Genomic DNA, 18,095 nt, shown 5'->3' with positions numbered 1-18,095 from the left:
AGGTGATTCTTAAACATTCATTAAATTCTTGATTTATTTTTCTTCCTCATGATTTATTCAGAATATCAACCTACTCAAATAATACTCAATATGCAAAAGCTTTAATTTGTGCTATACAGATATTTAATGCTAACACACAGAGAAACTACTCAAATTCCTTACCATTTTTTAAAATGCTTTACTATCACTTAAAATGAGCCTCCACAGACAGTTGTTTTCTACTACTGAATAACTTCCATCATCAGGTGATCACATAGAGCCATAATTTCTACATGATTATAAAATTTAGAGGACCTAAATGGGAAATTTCTTCTGAAATAATTGCTTTGGTGAACACTTAAGTTTTTGTCACAAAATGCATTTTTAAAAACTCAACACTTTTCATAAAGTACAACAAAAACTACTTGACATATTAATATAATGTGGATTTTGAATCTTTTTAAATAAAATTATTCAAATGTATTTTCCCATTAAAATACTGAAACTTCCTGAAACTTCCTCAGATGGCTCAGTCAGTTGGGTGGCCAACTCTTTATTTCATCTCAGGTCATGAGATCATTGTGGGGCTCTGCACTCAGCAGGAAGTCTGAGGATTCTCCCCCTCTCCCTCTGCCCCTCTGCTCACACATTTGTTCTAAATAAATAAATAAATAAATAAATTCTTTAAAATAAATAAGATATGGAAACTTCCTAATAGACATATGAAAAGCTGATTTTCCTTTCTGTAAACTCAACTATGGACTTGTAGCTTTTGCAATCTCCTTATTTGCAACAATAAAATGTTTAACAATAAAAGATTAAGCATCGATTATGCAACAGTGAAAATCTAATGCTCTACGTATATTTATGCTTATACCTAATGGGAGTTCTATTTAATTCTGTAAGAAAAGCTTATATATTTCCAACATGGATAACAAAAGATGCCCACATTTGGTGACTGAATCATTTTCCCATTTAAGTAAACACACTCAGTGCATTAAATCCAAAGTCAGTCTAACATTTGTCTCCTCTAGCTCCAGACACTCACTCTCTTAACTCAGCTTTTTTCCTTACCTATGAGAGGCAGACTGCTGTCCTTCATGCTTCACAAAACACCAGGATCATCACTTGTCATCCCTGCTACCTCTCCTATTCCAACCTTCCAGAAAGACTACTGCCTTTCAATCACTTAATCACCTTGGTTATTCCTTTCATAACTCCTGTGCCTGTCTAAATCACTCACTTTCTTTTTTTTTTTTTAATCACTCACTTTCTTAAAGTTCGCATTGTATCAATACAGCAAAAAAATTGTTTCTCTCTCTCTCTCAAAGAAAAAAAAATCACTAAATTTATCAATACCAAGAGAATATCTTGCATTCAGGAAGCATTCAAAGGCAATGCAGACTAAGCAACTAAAAAAAGACTTTATTTTCTGGATTGTTAAAGCAGATTGGGAGAAATAGTTTTCTAATGACATTATAGAACTGTGAAACAAATCCTTTGGGTTTTTTGTTGTCAAAATTTTATTTTAATCAGATGGAAGTCATATGCATGATGCACAGTGACATCTGAACAGGGATTTACCACCTGCTGAGTGTGTTTATGCAAATGACTGTCCATTTATGAAAGTTCTTCACTTAGGTTTACAAATAACTTCCTTGGTTGATAAAACAAAGACCTAAGAAATTCATGTGAAAACACTGCTTACCATCTCTTTACAAATATTTGGTCCTATTAGGTTTTTGTTTGTTTATTTTTTTAAACCAGCTTCCCTTTACATAATACACCCTATTCAAAGATGAATACTCCTTCAAACCTCTCTGTCACTCTAAATCTAACTGAAAAATTGTTATACAAACTCGGATTCACATAATCAAAAGCAAGTAGTGGTAATTACATAACTTTAAAAGATAAACTGGGGTCTATTCAACATTTTAAAAATTTGAAAAAAAAACTTGATTTTAAATCGAGGGAGCTCCAAACTAGAAGTGGATAGTAGCTTTCTACCTGTAGGAGCTTAGGGAGAGGCTTTTGTAGAGAAAAGGCAGAAGCAAAGTGAGGAAATTAATGTTTGGCTATAGCTTAAAGCCTAGTTGGCCATTTCTGATTGGCTGTCCTTTGGCTTCAATCTTTTAATCTTAAGGCTATCATAGATTTTGGTTTGCTTATGCAGGTCACCACAGCATCAGAATGACATCAGTCTAATGGCCTCTTTGTTTAATTTAACAATAGTAGTTTCAATCATTTAAAAGTACCTATGTATATGTCCATTTCCATTTTACTTCAATTTTCAACAACTTTAGGGTTTTAAAATCATTTCAACAACTTGTGTGAAAGAAGGCAAAATAAAAGACAAAACCAGCAAATGAATTTAAAACAGTGTATTTTGATGATCATGTACTTAAAACTATACACATGTGTATATAATAATATCATTTCTGCATGTTTCTGACATAGAATAAGGATAAACATTTCTCAGCTTTTGAGCTTTGAATATTCACGTATTCTTTTGACAGATATTTACTGAATTTCTCCTATGTGCCAGGCACACTGTTCCAGAGCTTTGAAAGAGCATTAGGAAATAAATGGATTTAAATGTCTGTTCTCAGTGTACCTGGTTGGCTCTACTGGTTAAGCATCCAACCCCTGATTTTGTCTGAGGTCATAATCTCAAAGTTGTGAGATGTAGCCCCATATTGGGCATTATGCTGAGTGTGGAGCCTGCTTAAGATTCTCCTCCTCCCTCTGCCTCTCTCTGCTACCACTCTCTCTTTAAACAAATACATAAATAAAATATTTAAAAATAAATAAATACATGTCTGTTCTCATGGAACTTAACATTGTGATTACTTGTGAAATCAGACTCACAAAAATTCAAGCGTATATTAGGTTTTTTTCCTCCAAAGATTCACTTGTAGCAAATTATCACGATGTTTTCACATCTTAAAATGGAACCAAAATTTTGTTATATAAGAATCAAAACAAATTATTTTGAACATGTTGGAAGAACTGGCTATAACAGAATTGCATAAACCATAACATAAACAAACTAACTCAATTTTTGGAGTTTAATCACATATTCCTGATTAATCTTACAAATATAAATATTTATAAACGTTCAACTCTTCTTTTATGAAGGAACTGTGAGCTGAGAATGAACTGAACTCTCTAAAAGTTCTCAAAAATATTTTAAACAGGAAACCAGCTGCCTCCACCCACCCATGGCAATGTGTTCAAAGCGTAATACCACAGAAGCTCATTTAAGTCCTTGAAGCTGCAAACTTCTGCAGGTCAGGTTTAGACCTTGAATTGTAAGTCTTTATGAATGTGATTGCAGAGGAAGTTGAGAAAATAAAATTATTAGTGAATATGGATCTACCCAAGGTTCATAACTATGTTTTTTATTAAAATACATGACTAATCTACTTTGAAATCACAAGGCTATCTACCTCTGAATAGGAGAAGCATAAGTTCCAGAAAGTACATTGTATCTCTTGTGACATAAATGGTGAAAATATAAAAGGGATATGTAAAATTGATTTCGTATACAATTAAAACATAGTCACTTATAGTACTACATTCCCTTAAAGTACTATGAAGATATTAAATCAATTCTTTTGTCTTGGTAAGGAAGATTCTAATACTCAGAGACACTGAAATAAAATAATATTAAAAAAAGTGAAGGTGAAACAATGACATTTTTTAAAACTGAATGTTCTTATACCATGTAACAAAAAGAGAAATAGTAATATATACATATATTTCACCAAAAATTATCAGAACAGCAGTTGATGATATGTTGATTTTTAGAGAAAATGTAGACTTTTTATCTTAGTTACTGGCATTAGATTTACAGCCTCATTACATTTCTATGGACTCTCCTAAGAGTAAATTGATATAAATCATATATTTTGTTCTAATTCTATCAATTTTAATGTAATAAAACAAGTAATCCTCTTTCAGATACATTATTTGGAGGAAAATACTTTGTCCAGAAATACAAAGCTTGTGGTTGTATAATACTTAAGTTACCTCTTATAATAATGAGATCTAAAATCTTGATTTCACTGGGAAAATGTAATTTATAATCTTAAGACATGAAATATTAAAAAGTGTAATGTTAGATTTTGATTTCAAGATTAGTTACTATACATGCTAATGAAACTTTTTTCCTGTCCATACATTTTCCATTTAGCCAAATGTCTTTGTACTCTGTTTAGACAGTCTCCAATCATCTATCATCTTTTTAAGTGTTGATATTTTGGGGGTTTGCCCTTTGGCATCAGAGAAGATAACACTAAAGAATAAAGCAATTTAACTAAAAAGCAGAGTTCCTAGAAAATTGCTAATTGATCTGAAATCAGTTTTTATCTGTTTGTATTGTAGGCATAGAGTTTTAATCCCCTGGTAAAGACCAGGCATTGGATTAAAAATGTCAAAACAACAGGAAGTCAACAGCTAGTGTTTACATTTCTCAAGAGATCTTGCTTTCCAGTCCCTAAAATAGAAAATGTAAGACATGTGCAAAGAACTGCAAAAAGCTGAAGACCAGATTAAACCCTTATATTTCTGAAAACTTGCTATGTTTTTATTTGCCCTCCCAGCCATATAAATATTTCCTTTCAACTCTTTCTCAAATAATCCCTATAATGCCACAGTTTTAAATCTTCCTCCAAACCTCTATTTTTACTTTTTCTATCTCTCTGTTCTACCAGATTTGATTCTTTCACTTAATTTATTTAAAAAAAAGAGAAAAAACCTGAGAAATGTGTGGAATCCTAAAATTGGGTTGATCTTTTTTTTTTTTTTAAGATTTTACTTATTTATTTATTCATGAGAGACACACAGAGAGAGACGCAGAAACGTAGGCAGAGGGAGAAGCAGGCTTCATGCAGGGAGCCCAATGTGGGACTGGTTCATGCCCTGGGATCATGCCCTAAGCCAAAGGCAGACACTCAACCACTGAGCCACCCAGGTGTCCTGGGTTGATCATTTTTATTACTGCTTACTATTCATGCCAATTAGATTTTTTAAAATAACAGCAAGGGGAGAACATATTAGTACCAGTTATTTCCAGAGGTCACCATATTGTACACCCTTCTCAGAATCAGTATAACATAAATACAGCAACATAACCACCATCAGAATGGAGAGTGGCACTCAGAGAGCACTGGATTCAGAATCAGAAAACCTGGGGTAAATTTGTTCCTTAGAAAGGTCGCTCAAACACTTATCTCCATTTACAACAAGGAGATAAATGTAATGCCCTACACATGACCTACACCTGCTAAGACAGTACTGTGTAATTATTTATATTCTGTATTATTTATATTATTTATATAATAGTCTGTGCTGTCCAACTGGATAGTCACAAGCCTGATAGTGCTAGAAAACCACTGAAATGAAGGCAGTCCGAACTGAGATGTACTCTAAGTCTAAATTAGGCACAGTGTGGAAAATAAAAATGTATACTATTTCATTAATTTTATATTGGTTACATTTTAGAATGGTAATATTTTAAAGATATTGGGTTAAGTACAATATGTTATTAAAATCTATTTATTTTTAAACATTTTATTTATTCATAAGAGACACAGAGAGAGAGAGAGAGAGAGAGGCAGAGACACAGACAGAGGGAAAGCAGGCTCTATGCAGGGAGTCTGACATGGGACTCGATCCCAGGTCTCCAGCATCAGGCCCTGGGCTGAAGGCGGTGCTAAACCACTGAGCCACCCGGGCTACCCCACATTTATTTTTTAAATGTAACTTCAAATTGTAAAGGTTGCTTGAACGCTACTACTTCTGTTGCGTAGCTCTACTCTAGAGCAACCAAAAAAATTAAGGATTTTTCTTTTTTATAGGGAATTTTCCAGAAATAGAAAACTTTGTTTTGAATTTTCAAACTTATGTTCAGTGTGTTCTCACAAAATTTCTATCTCTACCTTACAGAGGCTTCTCACTTATGCATCAAACTAAGATGATTGCTAATAATATTATTTACAAATATATGTTTGAAATGCATTCTATTGATAATGTAAATACACATCAGCATCATAGCTATCATTCAAATATAAATGAACAGAACATTTTCATTCTCTGCCACATGGTCACATAATGTAGAAGAGGAGATGCTACAATAGTCACATCAAAATAAAATGGCCATGATTCAAAACACTGGATATGACTGTTCCACATTCTCATCTGAGGAGTTAAAAAGAAATCCCATTTATTTTAAGCTATTTAGACAGCCTGGCTTTTAGGAAAAAAAATTAAATATTAAAATAAAAGTAGTTGTTAAAATATGTTTTATTATGAACTAAAGCCTAAGAATAATATCATTGATTCATGGTTTCTGACCATCATTAACAAATATAATTTAATCTTTATCCAAAACTTTGGCAAAATAATAAACATCAAGAAAAATTATGGGCTTACAATTCGTTAGATGTGAAAAATTCTATGTCTATATCTTATCATTCCCTGAAGATTCTTCTCTAATACAGTCTGTAAGACCAAGCAAAACATCATTAAAAATAACAAGGACAACAGAGGGGATACAGTCAATAATATCATAATACATTTATCCTGGTGAGCATTTCATTAAGTATAGAATCGCTGAATCACTACGTTGTATACCTGAAACTAGTTTAATATTATATGTCAACTACACTTCAGTTAAACATTTTTAAATAGGTAACTATATGAGGCAATGGATACATTAAAAAAAAATAAGTTAAGTGGAGGAAATTATGAACAAAATTAGTCTCAGCATGGGAATGGGTACTAAAATTAGTGTCCACTTGTGGATATTTATCTTCTTACCATAATATAATCCACATATAAACACCATGTTTTTCCATGTATTTTTATAACAGGACTGTTTTTCCCATTTAAGTAAATTCAAAGACATTTACTAATAAATAAAATGTATCTAGTAAAACCAAGTGTGGTACTAATTGGTTGTAATGGAACTAAACTTAATTTCATGTCCAAAATATTTTCAGATGCAGTATCCTTACAATATTCTCATCTCTCCGTTCCTATCAATTCCAATAGTTCTACCTCATGCACCCACTGGCTGGTATATACCCTAGATACTATTACCATACAGCATTTCTTCCATTTCCCTGTTAAGCACCCTTTTGATTACCTTCTGTTGTCCACAAAATTCTCTTCTTTGACCCAACTTGGACCTCCTATTAACTGATCCCATTATCTTCTAACCATTTATTACCTACTTCATATTGATACTCCTTCCCTTTTCCAAGCCCCATTAATTAACAATTTATGCTCAGCTAGATTGGCATTCTCTTAACCTTATTGCCTAGAAAACTCCAATTCTGGTTGGCATTCAACTATCTGCCTGTTCCACATAGGCACCTACCTGAGCATCTGCTAATACTTAGAGAAAACATGGTTTACTTTCAGGTCTCACTTCAATTCTTGATTCTGAATATCACGTCATCCCTTAGCACTGCAAAGCCAACCCTACTCCATTTCCCTTATCAATTCACTCTCCCATTCTCCAAAAGTCCACCCATCTTCTTCCTTAACTCTTCCATCTTTCTTGATGAAGTTATTCTTTTTTTCCCTCTGTTTCACTTAAAAAAAAAAAGTTATCAAAAGACAACTACCATACTCTGGCTCTACCACACTTATCAGCCTTGTGGATACCCTGATCTCAGCCTCTTTCTACATCATCCTTGCCCCTAAAGTCAAACTTCCCATTTGCAGGTTCCATCTGAATCCCCACTAACTGACTTAAAGACTTAGCTCCTACAAATATAGTCCTCTCTCTCCTTTCTAATAAAATTAAATCTCCCTCCTAAGTCATTCGTATCGGCAAAGGGGCATGCTATAATATCTTCAACCTGAAAAACAAAAATCATCTTGATCTCCATCCAGGGACCATCACATTTCTCTGATATTTTTTATAGTAAAAACCATTAGAAGATATTTTCACTCATCTCACTCTCTCTTGAACTCACTCTACCAGTTTTTAAGCCTAGATCTCTGCAAAAACAGAAAATCAATATCTTCTGTATTGCAAAATCTAATTAACAGTTAACTCCTATTTTCCTTGACCACTCAGTAGCATTTTATATAACTTGGCCATTTCATCTTTCAGCAAGGACTCATTTACTTAGCTTCGGAAAGACTCCTGTTTCATAGCTCTCCTCCTACCTCTCTGAGTGGTACCTCTCATTCTGCTCTGGTGGGTCTGCCTCTGATATGGTAGTACTTCAGCACATCTATTTTTTGGGGGGAAGAGGGCTTAATTCTACAAATTAAAGACAAGGATTATAGGATACCATTTGAAAGCTCTGCAATGAATATGTTTTTTATTCAAAAGGGTACTTCTGTATTCAGCTACCAAAAAAAGTCCTTCTATCAATTTTTAACAGCAAATATTCTTTTATCTTTTCTACATATAACAGCAACTCTTAGTAAATATCATCATATGCAAGTCACTCAGGTATTTAAATATATAAAAATATTAGTAATCTGCAAAGCTATGACCTTAATAGAATGGTATTGAGCACAACCCATCTTCTCTTTGATAGGCTGCTTTCCTCCTATAAGATAACCAGTTTTCCATTTTATAATACTTGATAACAATTGTGCATCAACAGTTGATCAGGGCATTGAGGACCAAACGCTGAGGACCAGGTATTGAACATGTAAAAGACTCTCTATAAAATACAATCTTGGAAAACAGCCTAGATCTGTTTAATTAAAATGAAATGTCCTAACCTAAGGTCAGTGATGAAAGTATTTGAGCTGACAAATATACTTATTGTTTTAGTAATGATATATTTAAAGGAATGAATCTTTACATTTCAACTATCTTCAGCTGTTTGGGCATATGGCAAAAAGGCATTACTCCAGTAAAGCCTATTTAAATGACAATAAACTTATAAAACAGTAGATAGTACATTTCTAAAATGAGACCACAGACACTATTATATATATATAATTATAATATATATTTATAAAATATTCTAGGGAAAAGTAAAATATATTTAAAGTTTAGATATACGAGGAAAAATGTTAAATGGGGCTTATTCTTTTTACTACAGATGTACTGTACTCTGCATTGTCTATTAGCAACATACATTTTATATATGCTCTTCACCCATTCAAATAAAACTTACATGATAATCATGGGGTCTTTCCATGGTTTTAAGAAGGTGTGGTCACTAATCATTCATTCATATCACTCATCTAAAACAAACAAAAGAATGCCAGTGTGTTCCCAATATCATTTCCAGTAACCACATGCATTTCTCTTATGAATATGTGATATTTGATGAAAATCAGTGATTAAACTTCCTCTGAGAAATCAAAAGACATCTTCTTTGAATACGATGTTCAATAAAATAAAAGAGAGGAAAGCCTAAGTGTTGACTATGAGAATGGCCAATTTAAGTATAAAAACTGCTTATTTTCAGTATCAATTTCTTCTGTCTATTCCCTAAAGTAAGAGTGGACCACCTGAGAGAATTGTGATTAGCTTGGATTTACGGATGTCGTCTCACTGTCTCTTCCCTGCACGCTATTACCCCAACGCCATCCCAAACCATTCTGCTCAACTTCTGCCAGACTCACATTCCTAAAATACCAGTGGAGCAGAGTGGAAAAGCTTTGGAGCCAAGAAGACATTATTTGGAAACCTAGCTCCAGAATGTACTATATCTGTGGCTTTAGAGAAATCATTTAACATTTCGGAACATCAACTTTCCTCATGTAAAATGAAGATATGTGATATGAATTTCATCCCATTATGCAACTATCAAAGTTGTAGATACGTATGTAAATTACCTTACACATAGGAAATGCTATTATTTGCTGGTAGTGTGATGATGATGATGATGATGATGATGATGATGATGACAAAGCAAAGAAGAATAAATACTCCCCATCTCTTCAGAAACTTGCAATCACCCCCACTGTACAATATATAGGGACAAAATTACTCTGTATACTCAGAGTATACAGTGCTCTGTATTTCACAACTTTGTCTCACTCTTGAGCCCAATGTCTGCTACTCACGATGGTGAGTTTTTCTTCTTCTCCAATGAGGCTCATAGCTCCTCATAGCTCATGCCTCAAAACTCTTTGCTCCAACTACTACTACAAAGTAGAACGGTCTTTTTGTTTTTCAACAACTATCTACATTCCACTGATTTTTAAGACTCAGCTCGGGAAGCAGGACTTTTCTTTCAAGGCTTCTTTAAAATCCTGCTAAGAAGAAGATTTTTGAAGGTTTTACCATTATAGAAAAATTCAATTAACCTTGCAGTATCAGCTCAGGAGAAATGGTACTTCTTCAAATAGAAGTTGTCCTTATATCATTTTTAATTTGAAAGAATTGTCATCATTATATTTGTGGCTCTAATAATTAGAGGAAAACCTCATAAATTTCAAGACCACAACTGTATCAAGGCACCAGGAAGCTATATGCTAGTGATCATGCAATTACTGAATCCAATAAAAACATGAAGAATGCAAAATTATATCATCTGTCATTTTACAAGAAAACTAAATTTTTAAAGTTTTTCAAAAAAGCAATCCACATATAGCATTTTTCTAAATGTCATTCAAATAGATTTATTGATCCCTTAAGTCAATACTACAAAATCACAGGAAAATTACACAGATAACTGTATTTCTAGCATTTTAAGATTGCTTTTTCATCTAATGCTTATGTAAAAATGTGCATAAAGTCAGAATTCAGAAATGTTTAATGTATATGCAAGGATATTCAACAAAAATGACTAAAAACAAGGCATTCAGTCAAAAGTTGTAACAGTACCCTATTCCACAAAGCTATTGGCAAAAGTGTATTTGCATGATTTCAAAAAATAGAAAACTAGTGTTGATATAAATGAGAATATTAAGAATTATCATTGTGTATTTCAATTGCATATGTTAGTTTCTATTTTTAAATAATATCTTCATTATATTTCTATTTAATAGACTTAACCACTCAATATTCAGTTTATAATTTATCTTTGTGGAAAACATGAGCAAGTATTTCCCAATGGTTTCCAGAGATCTTTTTTTCCCTTCAGTTCTACTATTACTTCCCATATAAAGATCCATTTCCTTTTTATCATGTACAGGATTTTTATTATTTGATTCTATGTCCCTATCTCCTCCATACTGCCCAGATAACTTATATAAAGAAATCAATATTAGTTCCAAGTTTGAAGTATACTTTTCTGTTAACAATAACAGAAATTCAGCATGAGGACTATCCATCAAAATAAAAATAACTCTGAATGCATGAAGCATAAATATGAGGGTTTGCATAACAGTTTTACATTTTTTTAAACTCTAAGAATATAGATCACTTCAAACACATTGACTAACTCATATTCATTTGGAACTACAAAACAAAGTCTTAATATCAACATAATCTATGACTGTCTACATTTAGAGTTGAAATTCTTACCTGAGTTGTGCTTAGTATAGTTATTTTTTAAAAAACAGGAAAAGTATGGCAAGCTGTCAGGATAAATAATATCAACAGTGGAAAATGGAAGAAAGAGGGAAGGAATCAAGTCCACTTTAAGAAGAAACTTCAAATCCCTCTGTTTCCCAGACCTACAGTAGTTTTGTTCTGCATCTTATAAGTAACTGTCTTTTTCTTTGCTCCGAGAATACCACATGCTCTGCTCCAGCAGGAAAATATAATAATTAAATAGAAAACCACAAGGTTATTAGGCATCTTACCCTCTGGGCTTGCTGGGCTGCTCTAGCGGCTCAGTGTTACAGACACATGTGTAAACAACAGAATTTCCTGCATCCTTTTCTCATCTGTATAGCTCTGGGGTCCTGGCCAACAGGATTATTTCCAGCATTAAGGCCACTCCACACTAACTCAAAAAAGATTCCCATTGGTTGTGAAGTTTTATCAAAACCAATACCACAACACCCTCTTTGGATCACAAGTGAGTGAACCAAAATAAAATCACTTTAATGTTCCCTAACTAAGTGTGGTTGTACAAAGCTTTCCATCCAACCCATTTGAAACCATGTACTGTGAGTGAAAAAAGAAGAAAATACCCACCCCTCATCCACAAGCATTTAATGTTTAATAACAATAGGTATAACTTGTAATAGTAATAGAAAAAACTAAAAACCGAATAAAGTAACTATCTGCAAGATTTAAAGAGAGATTATATGACAGATCAGAGGAACAATAGGAAATATCATTGGTCCAATATGATTTTTATTCAATTGCCAAGAAAAGAAAGAATATTTAATAAAATAAAATATTTGAGTAAGCAAATCATGATACAAAAACTCTATGTCAAAACTCTGGATCTCAGTCATGTGGCAGGAACTGTGAGTTGCATCTCCAGAGCCCCCCAGGGAGAGTTCATTGCCCACTAGGGTGGTGGAGGGAGGGAGTGACTTTCCCGTGACAGGACAAGGCTGTCAGGAAGTGCTCTGATGAAGGGGTGATGGCAGACCACATAAAAGAGAGCTTCTCTGGTTGACACTACCAGCACTGGCTGCCCAAAGAAACAGACAAGGGCAGAAAATACACAATCAACATGTTCCTTATAAATAGCATGAGAATAGCATTTAAAAGTTAGATTTAACATTTCCAAATAATTTCACTCGTCCTCCCTCCTTAAATTGGATGATCATTCTTCACTGAATAACATTTAACAGCATCCTCTCCCCCTTACATCCCAACACAACCAAGAGGAGACCATTCTCCAAAAGAAGGGAAACTAACCCTCTGAGCTAGGGACTTCCTCTCCCTGTTTTTTGTTTTTTGTTTTTGTTTTTTTTTATGGCAGGGTGATATGCTCAATCACCTTTCTCTCTCCCCTTCCTCTGAACTCTCCCTTCTGTCTGGAATTCCCCATCAGATTTTAAGCATCATCTAGGCTTTAATCAATTTCACTTATGACCGTGAATTTCACTGTCAATTCAGTCATTTTCATTGGTAGGTACCATTCCCCCTTCTATTCCATGGTCAGGTGATTGAAAGACTTATTTCCAGGCAAAAACTGCATTTCCCGTCTATCCCCTTTAATGTACCAAAATGACTCTCTTTCATGCACACTTGTACACACACACCACATGGCCCAGATGGATTCACAACAACAGGCACATTTTTTTTTGGTTTATAGACTCCTCTTAGCTCTCATTCCACTTGTCATCTCCCACGGCCGTTTACGCTGCAGTCTTTGACACTGCTCCCCATGGACATGGAGACTTTCTCCTCTATCTTAACACAATGCTCCCCTAGTCTTCCCCTTGACCTCTCTCTCTGGATCTTCCAATCTCTTTGGTGGTGCTTCTTTTCTCTCCTATCCCTCCAGGTACATCAAAGTATATTCCCATGTAAATCTATTATCTCTCTGGACAATGTCACCCTTTCTCATGGTATGAATTATCATCTTTCTTTTCAGATGACTTTCAAATATCTACAATTGGATTTAATCCTCTTATTGTCTCTGACACTTACATGCACCAGCATATTAAACCCTGCCACTGGAAAATATGACAGATACATCATCAACATACTTGAAACTGAAATCATCTTCTCTCCATGGACTTGCTGCACTGTTTATCTCAATAGTGCCAACCCAGCCTTACAGTTTGCTAAAGAAAGACCTTGGAAGTCATCCCTGACCCCTGTTCTATATCCAATCCAGCACCAGCTTCTTTTGACTTTATGTCACTGATATGCACAGTACTCTCCTTCCCACTGCTACATCTTGTTTTGGGCAGCTGTCAAAATCTGTCTGGAATGCTGTGGCATCCTAAATTATTAACCTGTCCCCACACTGGTCCCTCTCCATATTTGGCAAGAGTTACAGTGGTCTATTCCCTGTATTCATGCTACTTGAAATCTTTAAAGATTTTTAACCTTCTTATCAAATCTCTTCTCTACAATGCATTTGCCAGAATGAAGCTATTCTGGATTACTTTTTCTACCCTGTTGACCACACCATGTTTTTATACCCTCCCCCCCCCACCTTTATTAGCTTACTATCCTTTCAAGGTGGAGTACTTCCAAGAGATTATTACTGGTCCTTTTCTCACTCCACATCTTGTCTGGGTGGTCACTTTGTTTTTGTGTCTTCCTTGCCACACGTCATTTTGGGGTGAATTATGTCCTCTGAAAAGATATGTTGAAGTCCTCTCCCCCGACCCCCTGTGATGTGACCTTATTTGGAAATAGGGTCTTTGCAGATTTGTAATCAACCTAAAATGAAGTCAAGTGAATTAGGATGGGCCCTAGTCCTGTGAATGACTGGTATCCTTACAAAGAAGAGGAAATTTAAATACAGGCACACAAGGCCAAATTCCATGAGAAGACATTGGCAGAGATTGGAATGATACATCTACAAGCTAAGGATTGCTGGCAACCACCATAATCTAGAAAGAGGCAAGGAAGGATCCTCTCCCAGAGCCTTTAGAGAAAGTATGGCTTTGCTGACACCTTGATTTTGGACTTTTGTCATCCAGAACTATGAGATAATAAATATCTGTTTAAGCCACCAAGTTTGTACTACTTTGTTATGGTAACCTAGCAAATATACTAATATACGTATAATTTTCAAATACATATGGTCAGCTCATAACAGTTTATCAAACTTGAGACCTGGATGTCTAACAGTCTAATGAGAAAAGGCACTAGAAACCATTTAAATCCCTCAGTAATTCCCAAACAGCAAATATCTTACATTTCTTCCCGAACCTCTTCTGTATCTTGTTTTTTTCTAAATCTTAAATAATGATGCTGCTATCCGTGCAGTCCGTCAAGCTAGAAACCTTTTTATTATTCCCAAGACCTTACACCACTCCACCCTTGACACACAGCAACTACCCTTATAGTAAAACCTAAAATAACTGTCCTTTGTTGTCTCCATTTCATCTGCTTCCCTCTCTTTTGAACTCACACCAACCAAATTTTTGTTTCACACACCGGGTTTTACTCTCAAGTTTATGAACTAGTAGTAGATCAATAAAACATAACTACATATGTAAAGTGACTTCCCATTGGAAGCTTTGTCAAGTGAAGGTTCATTTTCCCATACAACCTCTCTTCTCTTGGGTTAAGAAAGTGGAGAAGGATCCTGCTTTGTGCTTATAACCAAGTTTGTCTCACAAATGCTTTGTTGACTGAGGGGACCTACCAGCGTGATGGAAACAAAGTTATCCAATGTCTCCATCTTAGTTCAAATGGTATTGCCATCATAGCTTACACACAACACACACAACATATACACACACACACGTCAGTGCACAAGCATGTTCATTATCTTAATACACCATATCTCATAATAAAAAAAGAGGAGCATAAGAAAAAAGGAGGAGAAAATTCAACCTTAGAGTTTTCATAATCTCTTGGTGAGTTCACAGTATCTTAAGGCACTCAACACACAACAATGAAGGCTGATATTCTGTATGTGTGGATTCCAATTTTATTCTATACATTAAGTCCTCCCTGTGAAGTCTGCTATTTACCTACCTAGCATCATTTCTCTGTTTCCTCCCTACAATTAAAAAAAAAAAAAAAAAGCTTATGTTACCAAGACTCTCATTACAGATACAATTAGCTATGTGGTAGTTTTCACAGTAAAACATAAGTGGAAGCCTGATAAGTATTCTTGAAAAGTTTCGTCTTCCTTATATGGATGCCTCTCCACTTCAGTTCTTTCTTTATCCTTCCTTGAACAAGGATAGGAAGCTGGAGATGGAGAAGCATGAACTGATCTAGAGGTCATGAAGTGGTAATTCAGATGAAAGCCACATTGAGAATGGCGGAAGCAGCCAGGACCATGACTGGCCTCATGCAGGCTTCTGATAATGGGGAAAAAAAGAGAACTTACCTGGTTAAATCATTGTCATCAGTCTTCTTCTGTGGGCTTATTATTAAATTGGGAGCTATAGCCCATAGAAAGTTCTAACACTATCTAACTGGAGAAACAGTGGGAAATATATTAATCAAAACTTATTTTACTCCAGATCTCTATCAGCTAATTGGGAGAGTTCAGAACAAACACTAGGCTTGAAAACTCCCATAGCAACTTTTACCTAATTTCACAGCTATTTCTCACGATCTCTGTGAGGCTCCTCCTGATTCCCACAGAAAGTTAATGTTACAATCCAAGGCAATATTCATGGTCTTATTTCCCCGTCTGTTTCCTCTGAGAACTATAAATTTTTTAAGGCCATAATATTGCATTTGTCTTTGAATTTGAGGCAGATAAGCAAATAAATGGATAAGTGAATAAAAGTAAAAATGCATAAATGATGGGTGAATGGATGTTCTGCAAAAGCAATGAAGGAACAAAAATAAATCTGAAAGATACACCATTAAAATAGTAAGTATACAGTGATTTTTAAATTTCTACTACGATTGGAGGTTTTTCCCTACTTTTATATGTTGAAACAATTAATAACAGCAACAACACACATATGTGCCTCTCATTGACAAAGTAGGATAGAGAAATACTGACAAAGACAAACAGAAAAGATTTTCTGTGGATTTTCACTACCTGAACTCAGTTGTACTATTAAATCTTAATTGCTGCAATTTTAACAGTTTTAACAATACTTGTAAGAATTATTCAAAAGCATCATAACTGTCAAAGTAACTGAAAATGTCTTGCAAGGAAACCAGTTTGGTGAAAGGCACTAGGTGATTTGAAACCATAGATTAGAAACACATATACACGAAATCACAGTTTGTTGTGATTTTCCAAGTACCTCCTTCACTAATCAAGACACACCAGGTGGAAGTCACCATATTTTATTAAACTAACTGTGTCTACCCACACACATCAGCAACTAAATTGGAGTGTCTGTATATGAATCTCATTGCAGCATTACAGAAAACGTTTTCTTCCCTCTCACTGTTTTAATAATACAAACTACTGTCACAGAATATCCAGAATTTCTTTACAAACACGATGTCTATTTTCTATGACAATGTCTGAGTTGTAACACAGAGCCAAATTTATTGGTATTTTTGTCAGTTAAGGAAAAGGTTAGGAAAAAATTGTAAGAAAAATAAATTTGAGGGGCGCCTGGGGGTGCTCAGTCCGTTAAGCAACAACTCTTGATTTGGGCTCAGGTACTGATCTCAGCTTCCTGGGACTGAGCTCCACATCAGGCACTGCACTCAGCAGGGAGTCTGCTTCCCTCTCTCCTGTCCCCAACTCTTGTACACTCTCTCACTCTCTCTTTCTAAAACAAATAAAAATATTTTTTTAAAAAGAAAAATAAATATGATCTACAACAAATATAACTTTAAAGAGAAGAGATCCTAATCCCACAGATGGATGTGGGTTTGAGCATCAGTTGAGTGAGTTCCCTCTCTGAGTCTCACTTCCATCATTGTAAAATGGATGGTAAAACCTATAGGTGGATTCTAAGGGTAAGGACATAATGGAAATAGAGTACTACTACTCTTTTAAGTAGTCAACACTAAATAAACTAAAGTAATTATGTTAGCCCAACCACAACATCTAGAAAACAGATTTAAAGCAAATTTTTATATTCTAAATACAAACACTAAGCAAATGTTGACATGGCCCAGTCTGGGGACATGACTTATTTGGCTGCCTCTCTCAGTATTCACTTTGCACTTCTGATCTTGTTCTGGCACCAACACTTAGGCTCTGACAAAACCAACTAGACATATTCCTTAGGCTTATAATAAGCATTAAAAAATGATCTTTGTGAGACTTTGTGAAATTATAATGAATTTATCTTTGCAACCAATATTCCAGGAACTTTCCTTGGGGGAAAGTACGGAATACCTACTTATGAGAAAATGGCCCAGAGATAAATACTTTCTTCCTAAATAAGAAATATATATGTAAATATATGTATTTATTTATATATGTTATATATGTATATATGTTATGTAATATATAAATATATATTTTATATTTCTACCATACATATACATTTGTATGTATATGTTATATATTTATATATATGTAAACATACATATTTATATATTACATAACAAGGATTAAAAATTTAGTCATTGGATTTTGATCAAGCTCATAGCAGAAGTACATAGTTAACTGTTCTTTCCTTGGTTAATAATGGTTTGTGATACACTTCAT

The 18,095-nt window shown here is 34.5% G+C and overlaps 1 protein-coding gene across 11 annotated transcripts in view; it reads right to left on the bottom strand.

Moving 5' to 3' along the window:
* CCDC102B (coiled-coil domain containing 102B) overlaps nt 1-18,095 on the bottom strand; it is a 186,228-nt gene that overhangs the window by 120,759 nt on the left and 47,374 nt on the right. For 3 of the 11 annotated variants that reach the window (XM_072758071.1, XM_072758075.1, XM_072758078.1), the window contains exon 1: nt 11,719-11,853. The exons of 7 other annotated variants lie outside the window; for them this stretch is intronic. The gene's annotated coding sequence lies outside the window, so the exon portion shown is untranslated. Of the gene's footprint in view, nt 1-11,718; nt 11,869-18,095 lie in introns of those variants that run through there. One more of the 11 variants, XM_072758072.1, reaches the window with a different exon arrangement.

The sequence above is a fragment of the Vulpes vulpes genome, chromosome 5 (genome assembly GCF_048418805.1).
Source record: "Vulpes vulpes isolate BD-2025 chromosome 5, VulVul3, whole genome shotgun sequence".
Lineage (NCBI taxonomy): Eukaryota > Metazoa > Chordata > Mammalia > Carnivora > Canidae > Vulpes > Vulpes vulpes.
Note: the sequence above shows the minus strand (reverse complement) of the source record. Positions and strands in the feature narration are given on the sequence as shown.